General features: G+C 63.2%; 3 non-coding genes across 3 annotated transcripts; all 3 read right to left on the reverse strand.

Annotated features, from left to right (window-relative positions):
• Nucleotides 1–2,955: 2,955 nt before the first annotated feature.
• On the reverse strand, nucleotides 2,956–3,074 carry LOC142862676 (5S ribosomal RNA). The gene has a single exon (XR_012913773.1). It is a non-coding gene; the product is annotated as a 5S ribosomal RNA (ribosomal RNA).
• A 3,774-nt stretch (nucleotides 3,075–6,848) lies between these two features.
• Nucleotides 6,849–6,967, reverse strand: LOC142862677 (5S ribosomal RNA). The gene has a single exon (XR_012913774.1). It is a non-coding gene; the product is annotated as a 5S ribosomal RNA (ribosomal RNA).
• Nucleotides 6,968–10,741: 3,774 nt separating this feature from the next.
• On the reverse strand, nucleotides 10,742–10,860 carry LOC142862964 (5S ribosomal RNA). Its single transcript, XR_012913857.1, has one exon. It is a non-coding gene; the product is annotated as a 5S ribosomal RNA (ribosomal RNA).
• Nucleotides 10,861–11,610: the final 750 nt, after the last annotated feature.

An 11,610-nucleotide genomic window follows, 5' to 3' on the forward strand; every position in this document is an offset into this window, starting at 1 on the left:
GTGAGGGTGGCAACTGAAAGAGAATTTTAAAGCTGACAGAATAGGCGAGGGAAGGCATAGGAGATTTCCACACCCAGCAAGGAAGACTTTCCCGAAATGGAAGAAAGAAACGAGCAAACAGAGACACCGGTAGCCCGCCCGGAAAAGAGTCTGCCCCTGAGAGAAAGCACCCTGACCAGGTTCACCCGTGGGTGGGTGGCGAGCTAGCGGCATTCAGAAGAGCGAGGCCCACAGTCTGTGCGGAAGACACCTGCGCTCGGGTGTGTGTGGCGGCGCGATTCACAAGCAGCTCTAGATGTTAAACCAAGGAGAAGCCAGGGAGTTCCCAACGCCCCAGGTGTCCTCAGCCCACGACTGGCTGCTGTGGGAATGCGAAGCCCGGCTCCTTGTCTCAGAGCGGGGTTCCCAGGAGGATCAGGCTGAAGCTGGGACTTGGCCTCAAAGTGTCCCCTCGCATGGCCACCCCCTTCCCCTTCCTGCTCCTCTACTCCTGGTGCCCCTCCATCCAGGGGCCAGACCTTAAAGAGTCACCGCAAGAGAATCCTGGTCCCAAAGGAGCCTTCTGGGGGACCGGTGCTGAGAGAGGTTGTGGGCATGGCCCGCTGGGGCTCTGCCCGACCCAGGGCTGAGAGATGCCACCTCCCAGCTCTGGGTCCCTGCAGGAAGTGTTGGCAAGCACAGGGCCGGTCCTCCAAAGGCCCAGGTGCAGGGAGCCCAGGCCAAGCAGCCTGTGGAAGAAGCCACTTGCCGTGCCACCCCGGGAACAGGACTGCAGGCCCCGGCCCTTCCCACCTCCTCCTCCTCCTCCTCCGCCCCGCACCCCCCCCCCCGACATGGCACAGGGCTCAGAGACACCTCAGACTCTTGCTACCCAAAGTGCAAAGGGCATCAGTTGCTCCTCCAAACCCCCCGCCCAGCAGACCGCGTTGTCCAGCCAGCCCCCGGGCCTCCCTGGGGTGCCCAGCACAAAAGTGCAGACACCCACCGGACCCTCAGTCTCAGTTTTCGGAGGTTTTTGCCACTCTAAGGACCCGCAGGCCAGCTGGGCCTTCGGGCAGGACAGAGAGCCCCGGAATCCGACGTGGAGAGCTGCGTGTACGTCCCCATCAGGAGGCGGTCCCCACCTCCGCGGCTCTCCCCTTGCGGGGAGCGGCAGCCCAGCCGGCAGCCGCAGGGCCTCAGGGAAGACACCAGGCTGGGCCCCCGCGGCACAGCGGGGGCACGTCCCCCGCACTCACGCGACTTAGGGACGGCTGCTGGAGACTGCTGCGGCCACCCTGCTGCCGGGTTTCTGGAGGGCTTCCTGGAAGCAGCGTCCACACCAAGCCCTTGGAAGGCCCAGGCGACGGAGGAGCCGGTCAGGCAGGGGCCGAGGACGGTGAGAGGCCGGGCGGGCGGGAAGGAGCATGTCAGGCAGGGGCAGAGGACGGTGACCGGCCGGGCGGGGAGGAGCCGGTCAGGCGGGGGCCCAGGACAGTGACGGGCCTGGCCGGGGAGGAGTGCGTCAGGCAGGGGCAGAGGAGACGGGCTGGGTAAGGGTTAGGGTTACAGTTAGGGCACAATTCACAATCCCAAAGACGTGGAAGCGACCCGAGTGCCCATCCATCCAGGAGTGCATCAATAAAATGTGGCGCGTGGACACCACGGAGTGCCATTCGGCTGTGAGGAGCAGCGGTGAGAGGGCGCCTCTCGTGTTCTCCTGGCCAGAGCTGGAACCCGTTCCAGGAAGCCAAGTATCCCAAGAATGGACACACGAGCACCACGTGCGCGCGCTCACCAGCAAATTGGTACGAACGGATGGACGCCTAAGTGGACAGAGAGGAATCACCTTCATCGGGTGGGTGTCGGGCGGGTGGGGGGAGGGGAGGGGCATACACATCCATTAGGCATGGGGTGGGTGCGCACCGACTGGGGGATGGGCGCACTTGAAGCTCTGACCCGAGGGGGGAGGCTTGGAGAGGGCAAGGCACCCGACCTTAACATTGGTACCCCCACAATACGCTGGAACAACATGAGAGGTATATGAATAAGAACACAGGGGGGGCCGGGCGCGGTGGCTCACGCCTGTAATCCTAGCTCTCTGGGAGGCCGAGGCGGGCGGATTGCTCCAGGTCAGGAGTTCGAAACCAGCCTGAGCAAGAGCGAGACCCCGTCTCTACTAAAAATAGAAAGAAATTAATTGGCCAACTAATATATATAGAAAAACACAGCCGGGCGTGGTGGTGCATGTCTGTAGTCCCAACTACTCGGGAGGCTGAGGCAGCAGGATTGCTTGAGCCCGGAGATTGAGGTTGCTGTGAGCTAGGCTGACGCCATGGCACTCACTCTAGCCTGGGCAGCAAAACGAGACTCTGTCTCAAAAAAAAAAAAAAAAAAGGAACACAGGGGGGAGGGCGGCACGGGCAACACATGTCACCTGAATACTTGTACTCCCATCATCTGCTTGAAAAGAGAGAGAAAAGAAAATGCAATCCTAGAGGTAAGAGACACTTTTTAAAAATAATGAATCCGAAGAGAAAAGTAAAAGGAGGCCTGTGGAGCAGGTCTGGGTGTGACTCCGGATCCCCCAACATCAGGTGCCACCACCAAAGATTCCTGCGTGTAGCCCATAGAACCCCAAAAGCAACGGGACGAGTTCTGGTCACATACTCCCTCAAAATGACATCCTGGCCTTCTTCTGGAACTCCCTCCCCTCTCAGACTCTCAAGGTTTCCTCCAGCGTGTCGGTTCCCACAGAGCAGACCTTTGGTCTGAGACCTGACAGTCCAGATGCCACGCATGCTGCCGCGTGGCGGCGGTGTCGCGGCTTGGGACAAGAGGAGGCCCCACGGTGCGGGCTGGGGCGCCAGGCACCGCGCGGGCGCTGAGGGTGGGGGTGACCCCCACCCCGGGCCGCCGCCTCGCTCCCAGAAAGGGGACAGAACAAGAGGCAAGAAAAAAAAAAAAAAAAGCAGCAGCCTGTGGCACCCGGTATTCCCAGGCGGTCTCCCATCCAAGTACTAACCAGGCCCGACCCTGCTTAGCTTCCGAGACCAGACGAGATCGGGGGCGTTCAGGGTGGTGTGGCCCTAGACGGCGGCGGAGGGCGCCCCTGCCCCGCTCGAGAAGCCGAGCCTCTCTGGGCTTCCCCGCCGCCGCCTCCCGCCCCAGGCCCCGCGCCGGGCCGGGCCGGGCCGGTTGAGTTCGCCGGCCGGGTCCCGCTGGCTCCCAGGGACGGGGGTGATGGGCGGGGCGGGGCGGGGCGGGGCGGGGTGGGGGGCTGTCTCTCTATACACACACACACACACTCACACTCACTCACACTCACACAAGATGCGCCTCCACGGCTGGACTCGCCAAGGTGGAGCCCTCCCAGCCCCCCTCGTCTCCTCGCCCGGCCTCCTTCACCTACCCGCTGCCCACCCCCAGCGCGTCGCTGCCGCTGACTGCGCACGCGCGGGACGCTCGCCCTTTGACCCCAGCCAGGGGCCGCCCTCCCCCACAACCCCTTTCAGCTGCGCCCCCCCCCTCGCCCTGTGGGTGGGCTGCCGCCTATTCCCCCGAGCCAGGGCTGGGGCACAGCCAGTGTATGGGGCGTCTCTCTCTGGGGATGTGTCCCATGGGTGGGGTGGGGTGGCGTGGTCTGGGGGGCGCTGAAGAAATCAGTCCCCTCCATCTCCTACCTCTGGAAAACGCCCAAGCCCGTGGAGAACTGCCGGCACCGCTTCGTGGGGGCCGGGACCCTCCTCCGTGTCCTCCTGTGGCCCAGTCCAACGGGCCTGGGCCTGGCCGGGGCTGCATTGGACCCCGACCACCCTGGCGTGTGGACTCGCTAAAAATCGGCCATTAGATATTGGATTCCAGCTTCCTGGAGGTCATTTCACTAATGAGTGCACCGGAAAGAGTTTCCTAATCCATCTGTGAGGGTGGCAACTGAAAGAGAATTTTAAAGCTGACAGAATAGGCGAGGGAAGGCATAGGAGATTTCCACACCCAGCAAGGAAGACTTTCCCGAAATGGAAGAAAGAAACGAGCAAACAGAGACACCGGTAGCCCGCCCGGAAAAGAGTCTGCCCCTGAGAGAAAGCACCCTGACCAGGTTCACCCGTGGGTGGGTGGCGAGCTAGCGGCATTCAGAAGAGCGAGGCCCACAGTCTGTGCGGAAGACACCTGCGCTCGGGTGTGTGTGGCGGCGCGATTCACAAGCAGCTCTAGATGTTAAACCAAGGAGAAGCCAGGGAGTTCCCAACGCCCCAGGTGTCCTCAGCCCACGACTGGCTGCTGTGGGAATGCGAAGCCCGGCTCCTTGTCTCAGAGCGGGGTTCCCAGGAGGATCAGGCTGAAGCTGGGACTTGGCCTCAAAGTGTCCCCTCGCATGGCCACCCCCTTCCCCTTCCTGCTCCTCTACTCCTGGTGCCCCTCCATCCAGGGGCCAGACCTTAAAGAGTCACCGCAAGAGAATCCTGGTCCCAAAGGAGCCTTCTGGGGGACCGGTGCTGAGAGAGGTTGTGGGCATGGCCCGCTGGGGCTCTGCCCGACCCAGGGCTGAGAGATGCCACCTCCCAGCTCTGGGTCCCTGCAGGAAGTGTTGGCAAGCACAGGGCCGGTCCTCCAAAGGCCCAGGTGCAGGGAGCCCAGGCCAAGCAGCCTGTGGAAGAAGCCACTTGCCGTGCCACCCCGGGAACAGGACTGCAGGCCCCGGCCCTTCCCACCTCCTCCTCCTCCTCCTCCGCCCCGCACCCCCCCCCCCGACATGGCACAGGGCTCAGAGACACCTCAGACTCTTGCTACCCAAAGTGCAAAGGGCATCAGTTGCTCCTCCAAACCCCCCGCCCAGCAGACCGCGTTGTCCAGCCAGCCCCCGGGCCTCCCTGGGGTGCCCAGCACAAAAGTGCAGACACCCACCGGACCCTCAGTCTCAGTTTTCGGAGGTTTTTGCCACTCTAAGGACCCGCAGGCCAGCTGGGCCTTCGGGCAGGACAGAGAGCCCCGGAATCCGACGTGGAGAGCTGCGTGTACGTCCCCATCAGGAGGCGGTCCCCACCTCCGCGGCTCTCCCCTTGCGGGGAGCGGCAGCCCAGCCGGCAGCCGCAGGGCCTCAGGGAAGACACCAGGCTGGGCCCCCGCGGCACAGCGGGGGCACGTCCCCCGCACTCACGCGACTTAGGGACGGCTGCTGGAGACTGCTGCGGCCACCCTGCTGCCGGGTTTCTGGAGGGCTTCCTGGAAGCAGCGTCCACACCAAGCCCTTGGAAGGCCCAGGCGACGGAGGAGCCGGTCAGGCAGGGGCCGAGGACGGTGAGAGGCCGGGCGGGAAGGAGCGTGTCAGGCAGGGGCAGAGGACGGTGACCGGCCGGGCGGGGAGGAGCCGGTCAGGCGGGGGCCCAGGACAGTGACGGGCCTGGCCGGGGAGGAGTGCGTCAGGCAGGGGCAGAGGAGACGGGCTGGGTAAGGGTTAGGGTTACAGTTAGGGCACAATTCACAATCCCAAAGACGTGGAAGCGACCCGAGTGCCCATCCATCCAGGAGTGCATCAATAAAATGTGGCGCGTGGACACCACGGAGTGCCATTCGGCTGTGAGGAGCAGCGGTGAGAGGGCGCCTCTCGTGTTCTCCTGGCCAGAGCTGGAACCCGTTCCAGGAAGCCAAGTATCCCAAGAATGGACACACGAGCACCACGTGAGCGCGCTCACCAGCAAATTGGTACGAACGGATGGACGCCTAAGTGGACAGAGAGGAATCACCTTCATCGGGTGGGTGTCGGGCGGGTGGGGGGAGGGGAGGGGCATACACATCCATTAGGCATGGGGTGGGTGCGCACCGACTGGGGGATGGGCGCACTTGAAGCTCTGACCCGAGGGGGGAGGCTTGGAGAGGGCAAGGCACCCGACCTTAACATTGGTACCCCCACAATACGCTGGAACAACATGAGAGGTATATGAATAAGAACACAGGGGGGGCCGGGCGCGGTGGCTCACGCCTGTAATCCTAGCTCTCTGGGAGGCCGAGGCGGGCGGATTGCTCCAGGTCAGGAGTTCGAAACCAGCCTGAGCAAGAGCGAGACCCCGTCTCTACTAAAAATAGAAAGAAATTAATTGGCCAACTAATATATATAGAAAAACACAGCCGGGCGTGGTGGTGCATGTCTGTAGTCCCAACTACTCGGGAGGCTGAGGCAGCAGGATTGCTTGAGCCCGGAGATTGAGGTTGCTGTGAGCTAGGCTGACGCCATGGCACTCACTCTAGCCTGGGCAGCAAAACGAGACTCTGTCTCAAAAAAAAAAAAAAAAAAGGAACACAGGGGGGAGGGCGGCACGGGCAACACATGTCACCTGAATACTTGTACTCCCATCATCTGCTTGAAAAGAGAGAGAAAAGAAAATGCAATCCTAGAGGTAAGAGACACTTTTTAAAAATAATGAATCCGAAGAGAAAAGTAAAAGGAGGCCTGTGGAGCAGGTCTGGGTGTGACTCCGGATCCCCCAACATCAGGTGCCACCACCAAAGATTCCTGCGTGTAGCCCATAGAACCCCAAAAGCAACGGGACGAGTTCTGGTCACATACTCCCTCAAAATGACATCCTGGCCTTCTTCTGGAACTCCCTCCCCTCTCAGACTCTCAAGGTTTCCTCCAGCGTGTCGGTTCCCACAGAGCAGACCTTTGGTCTGAGACCTGACAGTCCAGATGCCACGCATGCTGCCGCGTGGCGGCGGTGTCGCGGCTTGGGACAAGAGGAGGCCCCACGGTGCGGGCTGGGGCGCCAGGCACCGCGGCGGGCGCTGAGGGTGGGGGTGACCCCCACCCCGGGCCGCCGCCGCGCTCCCAGAAAGGGGACAGAACAAGAGGCCAAAAAAAAAAAAAAAGAAGCAGCCTGTGGCACCCGGTATTCCCAGGCGGTCTCCCATCCAAGTACTAACCAGGCCCGACCCTGCTTAGCTTCCGAGACCAGACGAGATCGGGGGCGTTCAGGGTGGTGTGGCCCTAGACGGCGGCGGAGGGCGCCCCTGCCCCGCTCGAGAAGCCGAGCCTCTCTGGGCTTCCCCGCCGCCGCCTCCCGCCCCAGGCCCCGCGCCGGGCCGGGCCGGGCCGGTTGAGTTCGCCGGCCGGGTCCCGCTGGCTCCCAGGGACGGGGGTGATGGGCGGGGCGGGGCGGGGCGGGGCGGGGTGGGGGGCTGTCTCTCTATACACACACACACACACTCACACTCACTCACACTCACACAAGATGCGCCTCCACGGCTGGACTCGCCAAGGTGGAGCCCTCCCAGCCCCCCTCGTCTCCTCGCCCGGCCTCCTTCACCTACCCGCTGCCCACCCCCAGCGCGTCGCTGCCGCTGACTGCGCACGCGCGGGACGCTCGCCCTTTGACCCCAGCCAGGGGCCGCCCTCCCCCACAACCCCTTTCAGCTGCGCCCCCCCCCTCGCCCTGTGGGTGGGCTGCCGCCTATTCCCCCGAGCCAGGGCTGGGGCACAGCCAGTGTATGGGGCGTCTCTCTCTGGGGATGTGTCCCATGGGTGGGGTGGGGTGGCGTGGTCTGGGGGGCGCTGAAGAAATCAGTCCCCTCCATCTCCTACCTCTGGAAAACGCCCAAGCCCGTGGAGAACTGCCGGCACCGCTTCGTGGGGGCCGGGACCCTCCTCCGTGTCCTCCTGTGGCCCAGTCCAACGGGCCTGGGCCTGGCCGGGGCTGCATTGGACCCCGACCACCCTGGCGTGTGGACTCGCTAAAAATCGGCCATTAGATATTGGATTCCAGCTTCCTGGAGGTCATTTCACTAATGAGTGCACCGGAAAGAGTTTCCTAATCCATCTGTGAGGGTGGCCACTGAAAGAGAATTTTAAAGCTGACAGAATAGGCGAGGGAAGGCATAGGAGATTTCCACACCCAGCAAGGAAGACTTTCCCGAAATGGAAGAAAGAAACGAGCAAACAGAGACACCGGTAGCCCGCCCGGAAAAGAGTCTGCCCCTGAGAGAAAGCACCCTGACCAGGTTCACCCGTGGGTGGGTGGCGAGCTAGCGGCATTCAGAAGAGCGAGGCCCGCAGTCTGTGCGGAAGACACCTGCGCTCGGGTGTGTGTGGCGGCGCGATTCACAAGCAGCTCTAGATGTTAAACCAAGGAGAAGCCAGGGAGTTCCCAACGCCCCAGGTGTCCTCAGCCCACGACTGGCTGCTGTGGGAATGCGAAGCCCGGCTCCTTGTCTCAGAGCGGGGTTCCCAGGAGGATCAGGCTGAAGCTGGGACTTGGCCTCAAAGTGTCCCCTCGCATGGCCACCCCCTTCCCCTTCCTGCTCCTCTACTCCTGGTGCCCCTCCATCCAGGGGCCAGACCTTAAAGAGTCACCGCAAGAGAATCCTGGTCCCAAAGGAGCCTTCTGGGGGACCGGTGCTGAGAGAGGTTGTGGGCATGGCCCGCTGGGGCTCTGCCCGACCCAGGGCTGAGAGATGCCACCTCCCAGCTCTGGGTCCCTGCAGGAAGTGTTGGCAAGCACAGGGCCGGTCCTCCAAAGGCCCAGGTGCAGGGAGCCCAGGCCAAGCAGCCTGTGGAAGAAGCCACTTGCCGTGCCACCCCGGGAACAGGACTGCAGGCCCCGGCCCTTCCCACCTCCTCCTCCTCCTCCTCCGCCCCGCACCCCCCCCCCCGACATGGCACAGGGCTCAGAGACACCTCAGACTCTTGCTACCCAAAGTGCAAAGGGCATCAGTTGCTCCTCCAAACCCCCCGCCCAGCAGACCGCGTTGTCCAGCCAGCCCCCGGGCCTCCCTGGGGTGCCCAGCACAAAAGTGCAGACACCCACCGGACCCTCAGTCTCAGTTTTCGGAGGTTTTTGCCACTCTAAGGACCCGCAGGCCAGCTGGGCCTTCGGGCAGGACAGAGAGCCCCGGAATCCGACGTGGAGAGCTGCGTGTACGTCCCCATCAGGAGGCGGTCCCCACCTCCGCGGCTCTCCCCTTGCGGGGAGCGGCAGCCCAGCCGGCAGCCGCAGGGCCTCAGGGAAGACACCAGGCTGGGCCCCCGCGGCACAGCGGGGGCACGTCCCCCGCACTCACGCGACTTAGGGACGGCTGCTGGAGACTGCTGCGGCCACCCTGCTGCCGGGTTTCTGGAGGGCTTCCTGGAAGCAGCGTCCACACCAAGCCCTTGGAAGGCCCAGGCGACGGAGGAGCCGGTCAGGCAGGGGCCGAGGACGGTGAGAGGCCGGGCGGGAAGGAGCGTGTCAGGCAGGGGCAGAGGACGGTGACCGGCCGGGCGGGGAGGAGCCGGTCAGGCGGGGGCCCAGGACAGTGACGGGCCTGGCCGGGGAGGAGTGCGTCAGGCAGGGGCAGAGGAGACGGGCTGGGTAAGGGTTAGGGTTACAGTTAGGGCACAATTCACAATCCCAAAGACGTGGAAGCGACCCGAGTGCCCATCCATCCAGGAGTGCATCAATAAAATGTGGCGCGTGGACACCACGGAGTGCCATTCGGCTGTGAGGAGCAGCGGTGAGAGGGCGCCTCTCGTGTTCTCCTGGCCAGAGCTGGAACCCGTTCCAGGAAGCCAAGTATCCCAAGAATGGACACACGAGCACCACGTGAGCGCGCTCACCAGCAAATTGGTACGAACGGATGGACGCCTAAGTGGACAGAGAGGAATCACCTTCATCGGGTGGGTGTCGGGCGGGTGGGGGGAGGGGAGGGGCATACACATCCATTAGGCATGGGGTGGGTGCGCACCGACTGGGGGATGGGCGCACTTGAAGCTCTGACCCGAGGGGGGAGGCTTGGAGAGGGCAAGGCACCCGACCTTAACATTGGTACCCCCACAATACGCTGGAACAACATGAGAGGTATATGAATAAGAACACAGGGGGGGCCGGGCGCGGTGGCTCACGCCTGTAATCCTAGCTCTCTGGGAGGCCGAGGCGGGCGGATTGCTCCAGGTCAGGAGTTCGAAACCAGCCTGAGCAAGAGCGAGACCCCGTCTCTACTAAAAATAGAAAGAAATTAATTGGCCAACTAATATATATAGAAAAACACAGCCGGGCGTGGTGGTGCATGTCTGTAGTCCCAACTACTCGGGAGGCTGAGGCAGCAGGATTGCTTGAGCCCGGAGATTGAGGTTGCTGTGAGCTAGGCTGACGCCATGGCACTCACTCTAGCCTGGGCAGCAAAACGAGACTCTGTCTCAAAAAAAAAAAAAAAAAAGGAACACAGGGGGGAGGGCGGCACGGGCAACACATGTCACCTGAATACTTGTACTCCCATCATCTGCTTGAAAAGAGAGAGAAAAGAAAATGCAATCCTAGAGGTAAGAGACACTTTTTAAAAATAATGAATCCGAAGAGAAAAGTAAAAGGAGGCCTGTGGAGCAGGTCTGGGTGTGACTCCGGATCCCCCAACATCAGGTGCCACCACCAAAGATTCCTGCGTGTAGCCCATAGAACCCCAAAAGCAACGGGACGAGTTCTGGTCACATACTCCCTCAAAATGACATCCTGGCCTTCTTCTGGAACTCCCTCCCCTCTCAGACTCTCAAGGTTTCCTCCAGCGTGTCGGTTCCCACAGAGCAGACCTTTGGTCTGAGACCTGACAGTCCAGATGCCACGCATGCTGCCGCGTGGCGGCGGTGTCGCGGCTTGGGACAAGAGGAGGCCCCACGGTGCGGGCTGGGGCGCCAGGCACCGCGGCGGGCGCTGAGGGTGGGGGTGACCCCCACCCCGGGCCGCCGCCGCGCTCCCAGAAAGGGGACAGAACAAGAGGCCAAAAAAAAAAAAAAAGAAGCAGCCTGTGGCACCGGGTATTCCCAGGCGGTCTCCCATCCAAGTACTAACCAGGCCCGACCCTGCTTAGCTTCCGAGACCAGACGAGATCGGGGGCGTTCAGGGTGGTGTGGCCCTAGACGGCGGCGGAGGGCGCCCCTGCCCCGCTCGAGAAGCCGAGCCTCTCTGGGCTTCCCCGCCGCCGCCTCCCGCCCCAGGCCCCGCGCCGGGCCGGGCCGGGCCGGTTGAGTTCGCCGGCCGGGTCCCGCTGGCTCCCAGGGACGGGGGTGATGGGCGGGGCGGGGCGGGGCGGGGCGGGGTGGGGGGCTGTCTCTCTATACACACACACACACACTCACACTCACTCACACTCACACAAGATGCGCCTCCACGGCTGGACTCGCCAAGGTGGAGCCCTCCCAGCCCCCCTCGTCTCCTCGCCCGGCCTCCTTCACCTACCCGCTGCCCACCCCCAGCGCGTCGCTGCCGCTGACTGCGCACGCGCGGGACGCTCGCCCTTTGACCCCAGCCAGGGGCCGCCCTCCCCCACAACCCCTTTCAGCTGCGCCCCCCCCCTCGCCCTGTGGGTGGGCTGCCGCCTATTCCCCCGGGCCAGGGCTGGGGCACAGCCAGTGTATGGGGCGTCTCTCTCTGGGGATGTGTCCCATGGGTGGGGTGGGGTGGCGTGGTCTGGGGGGCGCTGAAGAAATCAGTCCCCTCCATCTCCTACCTCTGGAAAACGCCCAAGCCCGTGGAGAACTGCCGGCACCGCTTCGTGGGGGCCGGGACCCTCCTCCGTGTCCTCCTGTGGCCCAGTCCAACGGGCCTGGGCCTGGCCGGGGCTGCATTGGACCCCGACCACCCTGGCGTGTGGACTCGCTAAAAATCGGCC

Source organism: Microcebus murinus, chromosome 20, assembly GCF_040939455.1.
Source record: "Microcebus murinus isolate Inina chromosome 20, M.murinus_Inina_mat1.0, whole genome shotgun sequence".
In the NCBI taxonomy this organism is placed as follows: domain Eukaryota; kingdom Metazoa; phylum Chordata; class Mammalia; order Primates; family Cheirogaleidae; genus Microcebus; species Microcebus murinus.